At 47.1% G+C, this 14,906-nt stretch overlaps 1 pseudogene; it reads left to right on the top strand.

Moving 5' to 3' along the window:
• The first annotated feature begins 5,907 nt into the window (after positions 1-5,907).
• On the top strand, positions 5,908-6,858 carry LOC130875670 (rRNA 2'-O-methyltransferase fibrillarin-like; annotated as a pseudogene).
• Positions 6,859-14,906: the final 8,048 nt, after the last annotated feature.

Raw genomic sequence — 14,906 nt, 5'->3', positions numbered from 1 at the left:
GGATGGAGATAGAGACAGAGACCCACACTGGAGCACCGGACTGAGCTCCCAAGGTTATAATGAGGAGCAGAAGGAGAGAGAACAGGAACAAGGAAGTCAGGACCATGAGGGGTGCACCCAACCACTGAGACAGGGGGGCCGATCTATTGGGAGCTCACCAAGGCCAGCTGGACTGCTACTGAAAAAAACATGGGACAAAACCGGACTCTCTGAATGTGGTGGACAATGAGAGCTGATGAGAGGCCAAGGAGAATGGCACAGGAACTTTCATCTGGCGATGGATCGAGAGAGAGACAGAAACCCAATTTGGATCAACCGTCTGAGCTCTTAAGGTCCAAATGAGGAGCAGAAGGAGGGAGAACATGAGCAAGGAACACGAGGCGTGCACCCACCCACAGTGACAGTGGAACTGATCTATTGGGAGCTCTCCAAGGCCAGCTGGACTGGGACTGAATAAGCATGGGTTGAAACTGGACTCTCTGAACAAGGAGGACAATGAAGGCTGATGAGAAGCCAAGGACAATGGCACTAGGTTTCGATCCTAATACATGAACTGGCTTTGTGGGAGCGTAGCCTGTTTGGATGCTCACCTTCCTGGACCTAGATAGAAGTGGGAGGACCTTGGTCTTCCTGTAGAGCAGGGAATTTGGACTGCTCTTCAGTATCGAGAGGGGGGGGAGTGGACTAGGGGGAGGAGAAGAGGAGTGGGGATAGGGGGAGGGGAGCGGGGGGAGGGGGCAATATGTGGGAGGAGGGGGAGGGAAATGGGAAACGGGGAGCAGTTGGAAATTTTAATTAAAAAAGAATAAAAAAAGAAAAAAAATAAATAAATAAACTGAAAGAAAAAAACCATATGATCGTTTCACTAGATGCTGAAAATGCATTTGACAAAATTCAACATCCCTTTATGATAAAAGTCTTGGAGAGATTAGGGATACAAGGGTCATACCTAAATATAATTAAAGCTATTTACAGCAAGCCAACAGCAAACATCAAATTAAATGGAGAGAAACTTAAAGCCATCCCACTAAAATCAGGAACACGCCAAGGCTGTCCACTCTCTCCATACCTCTTCAATATAGTCCTTGAAGTTTTAGCAATAGCAATAAGACAACATAAGGGGATCAAGGGGATTCGAATTGGAAAGGAAGAAGTTAAATTTGAATTATTTGCAGATGATATGATAGTGTACATAAGTGACCCCAAAAACTCCAGCAAAGAACCCCTACAGCTGATAAACACCTTTAGCAATGTGGCAGGATACAAGATCAACTCCAAAAAATCAGTCGCCCTCTTATACACAAAGTATATGGAAGCAGAGAGGGAAATAAGAGAATCATCACCTTTCACGATAGCCACAAAAAGCATAAACTATCTTGGGGTAACTCTAACCAAGGAAGTAAAAGATCTATTTGACAAGAACTTTAAGGCATTGAAGAAAGAAATTGAAGAGGATACTAGAAAATGGAAGAATCTCCCCTGTTCTTGGATTGGGAGGATCAACATAGTAAAAATGGCAATTCTACCAAAGGCAATTTATAGATCAATGCAATCCCCATCAAGGTCCCATCAAAATTCTTCACAGATCTTGAGAGGACAATTATCAACTTTATATGGAGAAACAAAAAACCCAGGATAGCCAAAACAATCTTATACAATAAAGGAACTTCTGGAGGCATTACCATCCCTGACTTCAAGCTCTATTACAGAGCTACAGTAATGAAAACAGCGTGGTACTGGCATAAAAACAGAGAAGTCGACCAATGGAATCTTATAGAAGACCCAGATTTTTACCCACAAACCTATGAACACCTGATTTTCGATAAAGGAGCTAAAAGTATACAATGGAAGAAAGAAAGCATCTTCAACAAATGGTGCTGGCACAACTGGATGTCAACCTGTAGAAGAATGAAAATAGACCCATATCTATCACCATGCACAAAAATCAAGTCCAAATGGATCAAAGACCTCAATATCAATCTGAACACACTCAACCTGGTAGAAGAGAAAATGGGAAGTACCCTACAACACATGGGCACAGGAGATCGCTTCCTATGTATAACCCCAACAGCACAGACATTAAGGGCAACATTGAATAAATGGGACCTCCTGAAACTGAGAAGCTTTTGTAAAGCAAAAAACACTGTCACTAAGACAAAAAGGCAGCCTACTGACTGGGAGAAGATCTTCACCAACCCCGCAACAGACAAAGGTCTGATCTCCAAAATATATAAAGAACTCAAGAAACTAGACGTTAAAATGCTAATTAACCCAATTAAAAAATGGGGCACTGAACTGAACAGAGAATTCTCAACAGAAGAAGTTCAAATGGCCAAAAGACACTTAAGGTCATGCTCAACCTCCTTAGTGATCAGAGAAATGCAAATTAAAACAACTTTGAGATATCATCTTACACCTGTCAGAATGGCTAAAATCAAAAACACCAATGATAGCCTTTGCTGGAGAGGTTGTGGAGAAAGGGGTACCCTCATCCACTGCTGGTGGGAATGCAAACTTGTGCAACCACTTTGGAAATCAGTGTGGCAGTTTCTTAGGAAATTTGGGATCAACCTACCCCTGGACCCGGCAATACCACTCTTGGGAATATACCCAAGAGATGCCCTATCATATGACAAAAGCATTTGTTCAACTATGTTCATAGCAGCATTATTTGTAATAGGCAGAACCTGGAAGCAACCTAGATGTCCTTCAATGGAAGAATGGATGAAGAAAGTGTGGAATATATACACATTAGAGTACTACTCTGCGGTAAAAAAAAACAATGACTTCTGGAATTTTGCATGCAAATGGATGGAAATAGAAAATACTATCCTGGGTGAGGTAACCCAGACCCAAAAAGAAGATCATGGGATGTACTCACTCATAATTGGTTTCTAGCCGTGGATAGGGGCCACTGAGTCTATAATTTGTGATCCTAAAGAAGCTAAATAAGAGGGTGAGCCCAAGGAAAAACATATAGTTATCCTCCTGGCTATGGGAAGTAGACAAGATTGCCGGGCAAAAAATTGGAATCTTGGGGGGTGGGGTGGGATGGGGGTAAGGGGAGATGGAGAGAGAAAAGTGTGAAGGAGAGGATGGGGGGAACTTGGGGAAACGGGATGATTGGGGATAAAGGAAGCTTGGATAGGTGAACAGGGAAGCACATCTTAGTTAAGGGAGCCACCTAAGGGTTGGCAAGAGACTTGAACCTGGAGTGGCTACCAGGTGCCAGGGCAATGTCCCCAGTTATTTCCTTGGGCAGCTGAGGATAGGGAACCTGAAATGAACCTATCCTATAGCCACACTGATGAATATCTTTCACATCACCATAGAACCTTCATCTAGCGATGGATGGAGATAGAGACAGAGACCCACACTGGAGCACCGGACTGAGCTCCCAAGGTCCTAAAGAGCAGCAGGAGGAGGGAGAACACGAGCAAGGAAGGCAGGACCACGAGGGGTGCACCCACCCACTGAGACAGTGGGTCTAATCTATTGGGAGCTCACCAAGGCCAGCTGGACTGTGACTGAAAAAGCATGGGATAAAACCGGACTCTCTGAACATGGCGGACAATGAGAGCTAATGAGAGGCCAAGGACAATGGCATGGGGTTTTGATCCTACTTCATGTTCTGGCTTTGTGGGAGCCTAGACAGTTTGGATGTTCTCATTCCTAGACCTGGATGGAGCGGGGAGGACCTTGGACTTTCCACAGGGCAGGGAACCCTGACTGCTCTTGGGACTGGAGAGGGAGGAGAAGAGGAGTGGGGGGTGGGGGAGAGGGGCAGGAGAAGGGGGAGGGAAATGGGAGGCAGGGAGGAGGCGGAAAATTTTTTCTCAATTAAAAAAAAAAAAGGATTAACAATACCACCCTGCCAATTAAGGCATATGTAAGCATCCAGAAGCGATCAAATCGTCTTTTTATATTATGCCAAACTTTTTCAAAAAAAAAAAAATGAAGAGCCAAAGGCCATAACCTCTGCCCTTATCTGATCTAACTGAAAAAATTTTACGTGTTAGCTGTAATGAACAATATAGAAACTTAGTTGACCATGGGCCCTTAATATATTTAGCCATCTCCAGGCACACTGAACTAACATTCCTCATCTCAAAAGGCGGAAAAGCGTGGGTCACAACTGAGTCTTATCAAGGTATTTAAAGTACTAATCTCTTCCTCTAATAATAAATCAATTTATTTGGGGGGGGCCATGAGAGCAAAAAGGGGGTGTCTATACATCACCCATCCTGGGCTATTCCCTCCTTGATGGAAACGGGCCGATCCACAGTCAGGCACACATATTGGCGACATGACCGTCTGAGGAAAAACACAAGCATACCCTCACCCAGTGGTTAGCAGGGGGGTCTTGTGGCTGCCATTGGAAGGAGATAGGATCTCTCCATCTCGCCAGGGGCGGGGTGGAAACCTGTATCCAACCTTTATGTTTTATGCTTAGTGGATGACTTCTGTCGGGGGTTTTATTGGCCATGGCCGTTTGCCCACATGGTGTCTCTGGACAAGGGATGGCATTCGGGAGCTGACCCTTGGTTCCACCTACTGGAGGGTCAGCCCTTATGTGGAGGCACCAGGCAAATTGAAACAGAAAAAAAATGTGCCTTCCTAATTGGACAGACAGACAAACATAACAGACTACACAAAAGGAAGGAAGGATGGAAGGAAGGGGGTCCCGATGCTTTCCTGCCAAAGGGACTGAAAACACACGTCAAGAGGCCTTCTCACTGTCGAGCACGGTGAGTGAGCAGAGGAAGATGACGAGAACCTCTTCAGGAAACAGATGTAGCTCCCTCCGGGGAGGGGGTGAGAAAGCCGTGGTGTTAACAGCAGAGACACCGGGGGTCGGGTAAAAGGCCAACAGCAGACTCAGTTATTCAGCAACTAAGAGAGCCTTATACACCCTCCTGCCAGCATGCAGGCTGCATTCCTATCCACTGACATTACATGGTCGCCCCTCATTGGCTAAGCATGATCAGGACCTCTGACAGTGTCTGTTGCTAGGCGCTCAGGCAGTATTGCAAGGTCACCCCTCATTGGCTAGGCGTGATTAGGACCTCTGACAGTGCCTGTTGCTAGGCCCTCAAACAGACTCCAGGTTGGCTCATCTCTTGGCCTTGTAGGCCTTATCTTCCTACACCAGAATCAGGGGCCCCAGGTTTTTTCCTAGGCATGAGAGCATATTTCAGGATGACCAGCAGAGTGCCAGCATTCTTGTCTCTTCAAGCCAGACAATATGGAGTTCATTTTCCCCTTTTGTTTCCAGGGTGACTGTGTATTGTTTAATCCAGACAGGGGTAACTGAACCGGTTAGTTGAACAATTGTAGGAGCTTAGTGTTGGGACAGTCCTGGGGTGGGGGGTTTCTGCCCAATATCCCCAGGAATCTTTGTTGTCAGTCTGAGAGAGTGTCCAACTGTATCTTTTGATGGGAAGTAGCTAGGAGATATTCTTGACAGACACCAAATTCTTCTGGTTCTCTGTAAGTCTAACTGCATCTCATCAGTAGCAAAGTTTTAGTCTAGGGGAAAGGTCTTGTCCCAATCAGTTCTCTGTTGTTAAATACCTCCTGAGCTACCTCCAGCAACTGGGACCTACTTATATCTTTAAATTTTTCTAATTTTTATAACTGTTTTCTAATATCTGGGACTGTCTGGGTCCAAAGAAAATCTTTTTAGCAGCAATCTTTAATCAAAAAAAAAAAAAAAAAAAAAAAAAAAACCTTTCAAAAACTGTTTAAAGCCGGAAAGCCTGAGACTCGCAAAGTGGGGGACTCTGAAGATTGCTGGAGCCGCCCGACCAGAACACAGTGATGGAACCAGGTTCCAGCCCTTGTGGGGGCAGCTTTGGTGGCGGCAAAAGTCGTAGAGGAGGAGGACAAGGAGGCCTTTGGCAGGGGATGAGGAGGTTTAGTGAAGGTCGAGACGGAGGTAGAGGCTTCAGGGGTCGAGGAGATGGAGAAGGTGGTGGACGAGGTGGAGGCTTCTAGTCCAGGGGCAGCCTGGTCGAGGTGGCGGCTGGGGAGGCCAGAGAAAACCAGTCAGGGAAGAATGTGATGGTGGAGGAACCACAGGGACAGGAAGGCGAGCGCAGTGGGGGTGGGGGGAGCAGCTGAAGCTCGAAGTGGACCGACCGAGGCCTCAGCCCCTCTCTGCTCCCCTCACCAGGCGTCTTTATCTGTCACGGAAAGGAGGAGGCCGTGCTACAAAGCTGGTCCCTGGAGAATTCTGTGCAGGGGAGAAGAGAGTCTCTAGTTCAGAGGGAGATGAAAAAACCGAGTACCGAGCCTGGAACCGCTTCCATTCCAAGCTGGCGGCAACAATCCTGGGCTGCGTAGACCACATCCACATCAGGCAGGGGGCCAAGGTGCTCTACCTTGGGGCAGCCTCAGGCACCGCTGTCTCTCACGTCTCTCACGTGGTCTGGTCTATACAGTTGAGTTCTCCCACCATTCTGGCCGTGACCTCATCAACTTGGCCAAGAAGAGGACCAACACTGTTCCTGTGATTTAAAATGCTCCGCACCCACACAAATCGCGCATGCTTGCCAAGGTTGTGGATGTGATCTTTGCTGACATGGCGCAGCCAGACCAAACCCAGAGTGTGGCCCGGAATGCCCACACCCTTCTGCGGAATGGAGGGCACTTTGTGATTTCCATTAAGGCCAACTAACTGCATTGACTCCACAGCCTGGTAGCTGCTGTTTACATCGGAAGCGAAGAAGATGCAGCAGGCGAACAGGAAGCCCCGGGAGCAGTCGACGCTAGAGCCCTAGGTATGAACGGGACCACGCTGTGGTTGTAGGTGTGTACAGGCCGCCTCCCGAGGCGAAGAACTGTGTACATGAATAAAAAAGCTCGCTTTCATTGATTGCTTGCTTTAATTCGTGTGGCCATGATGATTCTCCGAATCTTTAGGATTAACGCCACCAAGGTCCAGCTATTAAAATGCCTTATTTGGCTACAGCACCCGAGATGTCCAATCAGGACTGACCAGCATACCCTATCACAGACGCCCCCTTGTCTGTGATGTCTGCCTGCTCAGATTCATCCACCCAGTCTCTCTCCTTTTTTGCTTAATAAAGGATCTCTTTGGGCTTGAAATTGGTGTTTGGGGCGGTCTGAGCCTGATCCGGGATCCAGAAGAAAACAAACAGAAAGAGAGGTAGAAAGACCAGGGGTAGGGGGGTGGGAGTGGGGTTCTGAGAGTTTTTGCTCTTGAAGAAACTCACTCAGTGTTTTCTTTCTGAGCTGTGGAGTCTAGGACCATGAGTGACAGGGTGACATACACACATGCACATACACAAACACACGCACAGGATTTAAAATAAAAACAAAACTGTGGGGAGCAATGAAGGAAGACACCCAACATTGACCTGTAGCTGGGCATGTACATACATACCCACGTACCCCTAACACGTGACCACATGCATATATGCGCGTGCGCATACGCACACACAAACACACACACGAACACGTGCACACGTGTATTATGCACGTACACACGTACTATGCGCACACACACACACACACCACACGAACACGTGCCTGCAAACACAGGCGTACACAAACACCCTAAGACATTTTTCAAGGAAGCCTGCCGGGGAAAGCGGGACGGGATAGTGCGGGGTGTGGTCGGCAGGTGGCGCTGCTGGGAGGCGGTTTTGTAGCTGGCCTGGCTGGGATGGAGCTCGCCAGGCTCAGCCTGCTTCCCGCCCTGTGCTCGCCTCCGGTCCGCGGGACAGCCTTGCACCAGCTCTCCCGGCACAGACCAAGGCCTTCCTGCAGGGACACACGGTGTCACCTTGTTAACAGGAGGGCAACCTTCAGGGTTGGGGACGGTGGGGAAACCCCCACCCTCCCTTGAGCGGGACAAACGGTTGCTTTCATTGCTACCATCACCTCACTCCTGCCTCCCAGTCTTCCTCACCATGCTGAGCCGCACCCTGGAGCTGTGAACCTCAGTAAACCTTCCTTCAATTGCCATTCTAGGGGATTTTGTCACAGCAATGAGAACTGAAAGCCAGAAACAGACCTCTAAACGGACAGTGCTCAACCTGTGGAGTCACATATCAGATATCCTGCGTATAAGATATTTACATTACGATTAATAACAGTAGCAAAAATACAGTTAAGAGGTAGCAACAAAATAATTTTACGGTTTGAAGTCACCACAACAAGAGGACCTGTGTTCAAGGGTCCCAGCAATAAGAAGGTTGAGAAGCACTGCTCTAAAACAACCCCATAAGCTCCTCCTCTCTTTCTTACACAACCTTCCTTAAAGACCAGGCTTCAAATGTTCCCCCAAAAGTTTATGTGTTAAAATTGGCTGGGCCACAGAGGCAGGCGGATCTCTGTGAGTTCGAGACCAGCCTGGTCTACAGAGTAGTTCCAGGACTGGCTCCAAAGCCACAGAGAAACCCTGTCTCGAAAAACAAAAAAACAAAAAACAAAAAAAAAAAATTGGCTGGGCCAGAGAGAGGGCTCCGCGGGTAAAGGCGCCTGCCTCCCAGGACCCACTCGGTGGGACGGGAGAACCATGCCATGGTATGTGTGCGTTCACAAGCCACCCGCACACACATATGTAAATAGGATGTTTCTGGCTGGGCTAGCGGAATGTGGTGACACAAATCTCAGCCCTCAGGACACCGAGGCAGGTGGACGGTGAGCTCCAGGCCAGGCTGCGCTGTTGAAGGTTGGTACCTGATACAGCAGTTTCCCATAGGAGGTGATTGGGTCCCGGAGACTCTGACCTCCTCTGATCCAATCATTGTCCTCAAGGCTTAATGGACCGGGGAAGGCAGAAAACTAGGGAGGGGGAACCAGTTGGAAGAAGTAGGTTACTAAGGGGGACGCCCTTGAAGAGAACAGCCTGTCCCTAGTGTCCACATGCATCCCTCACCTCTCTCCCCTCTCCCATCTCTCTGTCTCTCTTCCCGGGTTGATATCTCTCTCTCTCTCTCTCTCTCTCTCTCTCTCTCTCTCTCTCTCTCTCTCTCTCTCTCTCTCTCTCCCCTCCCCCCCACCTCTACAGGAGCAGTTCTAATCAGCACAGGCTTCAACCCTGAGGTTCCATCTTCCCATGAGCCTAAAAGCCAGCAACCAAGGACCGTTTGTAGCTCTTATCTTAAAGCTCTTGTATAGGCCCCACCCCCTCCTACAGTGATTCCCCCCCCCCCCAGCCATCGGGGTAGTATAAATAGCGCCTTGTTTAGGGCAGGGCACTTACCCATCTTCTATCCTCAGCATCTTGTGCAGCCGCGAGTCTCTGCATTCCCATCTCTCGTCCCTGTGGATAGAAACAGATGTTTAGAAGGTGTCGGCTCCATCAAACGGCAGTCTTCAGCACCCTGAGGACGCAAGGCCTCTTCAGCCCGGGTTTGGGATTGGGTGTTTATAGAGTAGGTGTGGGGTCCCTCCCACAGAGCAAGCACAAATGAAGTCAAGGAGCAACTGGTCACCACCATAACAGCCATGCTAGCATCCACATCTTTCCATTTCTGGGAGTTTCCATATTCAATGTCAATCTTGTATACTTTTCCTTTATGAAACAGGAAATATTTGACACCAAAAAAATGTACTTACATAATGTTACTATATTAGGACTGGTGGTTATGGCTTTGCATTTATGATTCTAATATTTTAGAGGTTTATTTTATTATTTATTTATGTGTATGTGTCTGTAGTGGAGGGGGGGGCACAGATACATGCATACAGCAACCAAAGAGGCCAAGAGAGGGCACTGGATCCCCTGGAGCTGGAGTTACAAATGGTGGTGAGCCTGAAATGGGTGCTGAGAATTGAACTCTGGTCCTCTGCAAGAGTGGTCCTGGGTTTAACCACGGAGCCATCTCCCCAGCTCCCAATTTAATTTTTCTAATTTAATTTTTAATTGAACATCCTTCTTGGCAATCCCATATCCAACGCGTTATGATCGTATCTCCCTCTTCCCCCTCTTCTCTCCCTCCCGTGCCTGCCCATCCCATTTCCCCCAGCTAGTCTTCCTCTTATTTTCATGGCTATTGTTAGTATTATTAATTATTATTATTATTGCCCAATTTCTAACATAGGGCAAATGTACAGAGTCCTGATTGTGAAGTCCTGGTCACAGGTTCCATGGTGCTGCCTTCCTGGCAACATTGAGCTTACCTACCATAGAAACACCTGTCATGTGAGTGGCAGGTGTCTGTCCCCAGTGATGTGCTCATACTTTACCAATGGACAAAAGTCACAGCGTCCTGACATCTGCAGATTAGGACTCAACATTATCAACACTCAGGCCCTTTCTCTGATAGGATCTTTGTTTTTTACTAACAGCGCTTATCAAACATTGACAGTGACATAATCACAAAGTCCTCTTAAGGAAACAGGTTCTGAGAGCCCACACCCAGTAGCGCTGATGGCGGCCTCCACGTGAGCCTGGGATGGGGGCCTCCACGTGAGCCTGGGATGGGGGCCTCCACGTGGGCCTGGGGATGGGGGCCTCCACATGGGCCTGGGGATGGGGGCCTCCACGTGGGCCTGGGGATGGGGGCCTCCACGTGAGCCTGGGGATGGGGGCCTCCACGTGGGCCTGGGGATGGGGATGTGAAGGGGAATATGAATAAATTAATCCCACACTAACTCAGAAATGTGTATAAGGGGGTTCTCTATATAGGGGGACTCACAGATCACAGTCCTCTACATGAATGGGGAACAGGAATCGAATCCAGCATCCAGGCAAGAGAAGAGGGGAGGGGGCAGGCACTCACCTTTTTGGTACCCAAGGCCACACCCAACCTGGTCCAGCCTCTTAAGGCCATTGGCTGAAAAAGATTCCCCATCACCTTCTGCTTTGTCTAAACAAGAGAGTTCTAAACCCAATACAAAACTATATATAAGAAGAACAGATAACAAGTATAAGAATTAGAATTACAACCTGTTTAGATAATATTAAGCAAGAAACATATATTAAATGTTTAAATAATTATCTTATCCTAAGGAGTCTAAGTCTTGTATTAGAAGTGGCTTGGCCAAGTCATGAGAAGAAAGTAACTGTGACTATCTAGTCTTCAACACCACTGAAGGCCTGAGAAGGGAGAAAATATTACTTGAGTAGGCAGGAAGTGCAATCAAGCTGCTTCCAAAATGTACAGTAGATGACAGAGACAACTGGCTACCTGGGCAATTACTCAAATTCTCATTTGCAATGTTGAAGCAACCAACTTTGGCTAAGGCCTAGAGTAACTGGCAAACCATTTTCAGAGGCAGGAAAATTTTAGAATGGCCTTACCCTGTCTTGGCAAGGTTTGGCAGTTTTTTATTTATTTATTTATTTATTTATTTATTTATTTATTTATTTATTTATTTATTTATTTTGTATCCTTCTTGTCCAGTCCAGGCACTGTGCATTTTGCCAGTGGTTGATGCACGGGCCGTTTCTTGCCCGAAAGGCCAGATTTGTCAAGAAGAAAACAAGCTCCAAATGGAGTGTCTTTGGGACTCATCATTCTTTTGGGAATAGATCGGTACTGTCAGGAGCAACTGTGCCTCACATCAACAGAACCCTAAATTATTTAAATGCCATATTTTATGGCTTTTTGAAGTGGTTGAAGATCATCAATCTATGCAGAATGCAATCTCTATTTATCTAAAGAACCTGATTAGTCTAACTATAAGTATGACAAACATGGCTGACTGTTGACCTATGAATCTTACTACCTACTCTATATAGCTTAAAGACTAAGACTTTGTTAGAATGTTAGACAATCTTTAAACAATTGTGCAGCAAATAAGTACAATGGCCTCAAAATGTGAACAATGTATAAGTATCTTGATCAGAAGTAGAAACATGCATGCATACAATATGACAAAATAACTTGGCATAGGTGTACAAATATTGTTGTTAGGAAAAAAATCCTAAGACAAGTCGCTCTGCCAGTGCACAAAAATCTGATTAAAACAGATTAAACCAAATAAAATGCCCATGTTTTATTAAGTGCAGCGCTCTCTGGTGGCCAAGAGCATGGTAGGGAGACAGAAAAGCAGGGAGCACATGCAAACCCGGGACCACGTGTTCCTCCTCTGGGAGGCCAACTTAAATACCCTGCGGGAGTGGTCCTGACCCTCTTCCGGGGAGGGATCAGGACCTGGCATTCTGGGATTTGGAGTTCCCAGGCCAGGGGACTGGCATGGATGCCAGGGGCTGGGGTTATGCTCCCAACTTAACAAATGTATACAGAAATAGGAGCGTATTCAATATAACAAATATAATTTGAATTTGTATCAGTATACAAGAATCTATACTGCGGTAAACTGTCTATATATAATAGCTCACAAGTATTCGCTCTATCACTCACAATTATTATTAGTGTAAGCCCATGACACATCTAGGCAGCAAGCAAATATCAAAACTATTGAGTCAAGCTTCCTCTTGCTCAAACTTAGCCTCTTCCTCACCTCTCCCTTCTCCGGGTGACTCCAAGTTGCTCTTCCTTGCCATTGAATAACGTATTTTGGTTACATCAGGTTTCCAGCGGTCCTGGGGAGCAAGCAGAAGGCAGCTGAAGCTGGCTGGCGGCCCTAGGCTTCCAGAAGGAAATAGACACTTCCTGTTCCTGTGGTACCCTGAGCCAATCCTCTCAGCCCTACCCCACCCCCTCACCTTCCCCACACACACCCCACCCCTGGCTCTTCAGAATTCACAGGGGAACCCGGCAGTGTCTCAGAGGCCGGCAGGTGGGGGAAGCCCTGTTCTTGGCACACATCCCATAAAGGTTACCAAGCAATCTTGTGACTTCCCTGCCACTTACTGTCATGGAATTCCTGAGGTGATTTTTTTCCTTTCCCTTCAGTTTGGAAGGGCTCAGCCCAAGCTGTGGCAGACTAACCACCGAGGGCCTCTAAAAGGGACAGTAAGCTCAACTCCCAGTTTGGAAGCAAGACAGAAGATTCCCCAAGAACCAGAAACCAGCAGGGCTGGGAATGAAAGCCATGGCCTTGTATGACATGTTAGGTAAGTGCTTAGACCAACCCTTCTGTCCTGTAGAGACCCAGTCCCTCACTGGGGATTCTAGCCCGGATTGGGGGAGCCGCCATCCCTGACCATGACCCCAACCCCTCCTGGGGGGATTCTAGGTAGGGGTTTCACCCCTGACCATGCCCCCAGCCCCTCACTGGGGCATTCTATGCAGGGTTCCACCTCTGACATCCCAGCCCCTCACTGGGGGATTCTAGCTGAGGGGGCCTCCATCCCTGCCCATGCCTCCAGTCCCTCACCGGGGAATTTTAGGCGGTGTTCCACCCCTGACCATGCCCCCAGCCCCTCACTGGGGGATTCTAGGTGGGAATGGAGGGATGAGGTGGGGTGAGGGTGTCCTTACTCCTGAGCCATGCCCCAAGCCCAGTGAGGAGCATGAGGTGTGGATGAATCGTGACTAGGCAACACTAGCCAATAATACACTAACCTAGCTTCCATCCTCAAAACTGCAAGTAATAATAATAATAATAATCTAAAAATTAATAAATCATGATTGGTACGTGGACTGTTTATAAAGTTAAAGTCCTCCAGCTGTAGTTACCTGTGGATTTATTTTCCTAGTGACCTGGCTAGTTTCATATCAACTTAACACAAGTAGAGTGATTTTACAAGGGGAACCTCAGTTGAGAAAATGCCCCCACCGGTTTGGCCTGTAGACCTGCGTTTTTCTTCACTAATGTCCCATGTCGGAGGCGTAGTGAGAGATACTACACTTGCATGTGGCTTCAGTTCCGGGGGTGACAGCACCTAGGCTTTGATTAATTAGTGATTGTTACCTTCTGTTTCTTATCTGAGTTCTTCCTAAAGGATTCCAGAGTTTTGCAAAACTTAGTGAGGAGACGACCTGGCAAACTGGGAGGTCTCCAGCTGAGGATTACTTAGGCAAATGGCTCCTTCAACCAGCTCCAGATGAGAGGGTTATGGTTCGCAGAAATCGCTTGTTAGGTTTAAGTTGTGTAATAACCACCATCACCGCCACAACAAAATGACTTTTGGGGAAGCTGGGGGAATTGAGTCCCTCAGAGACTGGACTTCCCTGCTGCAGAAAACTAAAATTCATCTCGGAGTGACCGTTGGACACTTGCACTCGGTGTACGGTGTGGTGGTGCTTGGAGAAAGGAGGGACCCAACACTCCAGAACTGGAGGTAAGAAGAGCTCCCACGTACATGAGGATTCCAGAATTTGGCAGGGACATGGGGAAATTTAAACTCCCCATCTCAGGATCAACAAAATACACAACTGCTAAAATGCTTGTTGGAAAAGCATTAACTGCACAATTATTGCAAATATTAAAGATACAAATAAAATGGCTCTTGAGATGAAGAATAAATCAAGGAAAAAGGGATCTTCCTAATGAAAAAAGGGAAGTGTTTATGTTTGGATGTTTATGTTCAGAAGTCTACAGAAATGATGAAGCGGTTTTGAAGCAGTTGTAGCATATGGGATGCTTTTACTCTATGTAAGACAGATATGATAACTGAGCTACTCAGAATAAAATTCTTCCAAAAGGTTGGAAGAAATTAATGATAGCCGGAACTCCCAGCTCTCTGGCTGCATGCTGCCTGTCAGCCTTTTCAGAGATGGGCTGGCCAGCGCAGAGCAGCGACACCCCAAAGAGTGACAGGCAGGCAGGGGTCCGCTGTTGCAGTATGAGCTAGCACAGCCAGCCGTGATCTAGAATTTTCGTCTTGTTTGTTTGATTTTGGTTTGAATGTTTTTCATTTTTCCTTTACGATGGGAATAACTCGATATTGAAGATCCCTGTGTGGGAAATATTTTTTCCCTATTGTGGGGAATAACTCAATATCAGTGGTCCCTTCATGGGAGAAAAAATGAAAACAAGCTCACCTTCTACTACAAGACAATCACAACCAGGACATC

Source organism: Chionomys nivalis, chromosome 6 (assembly GCF_950005125.1).
Source record: "Chionomys nivalis chromosome 6, mChiNiv1.1, whole genome shotgun sequence".
Taxonomy (NCBI): Eukaryota; Metazoa; Chordata; class Mammalia; order Rodentia; family Cricetidae; genus Chionomys; species Chionomys nivalis.
This window is presented reverse-complemented; position numbering and strand designations above follow the sequence as displayed.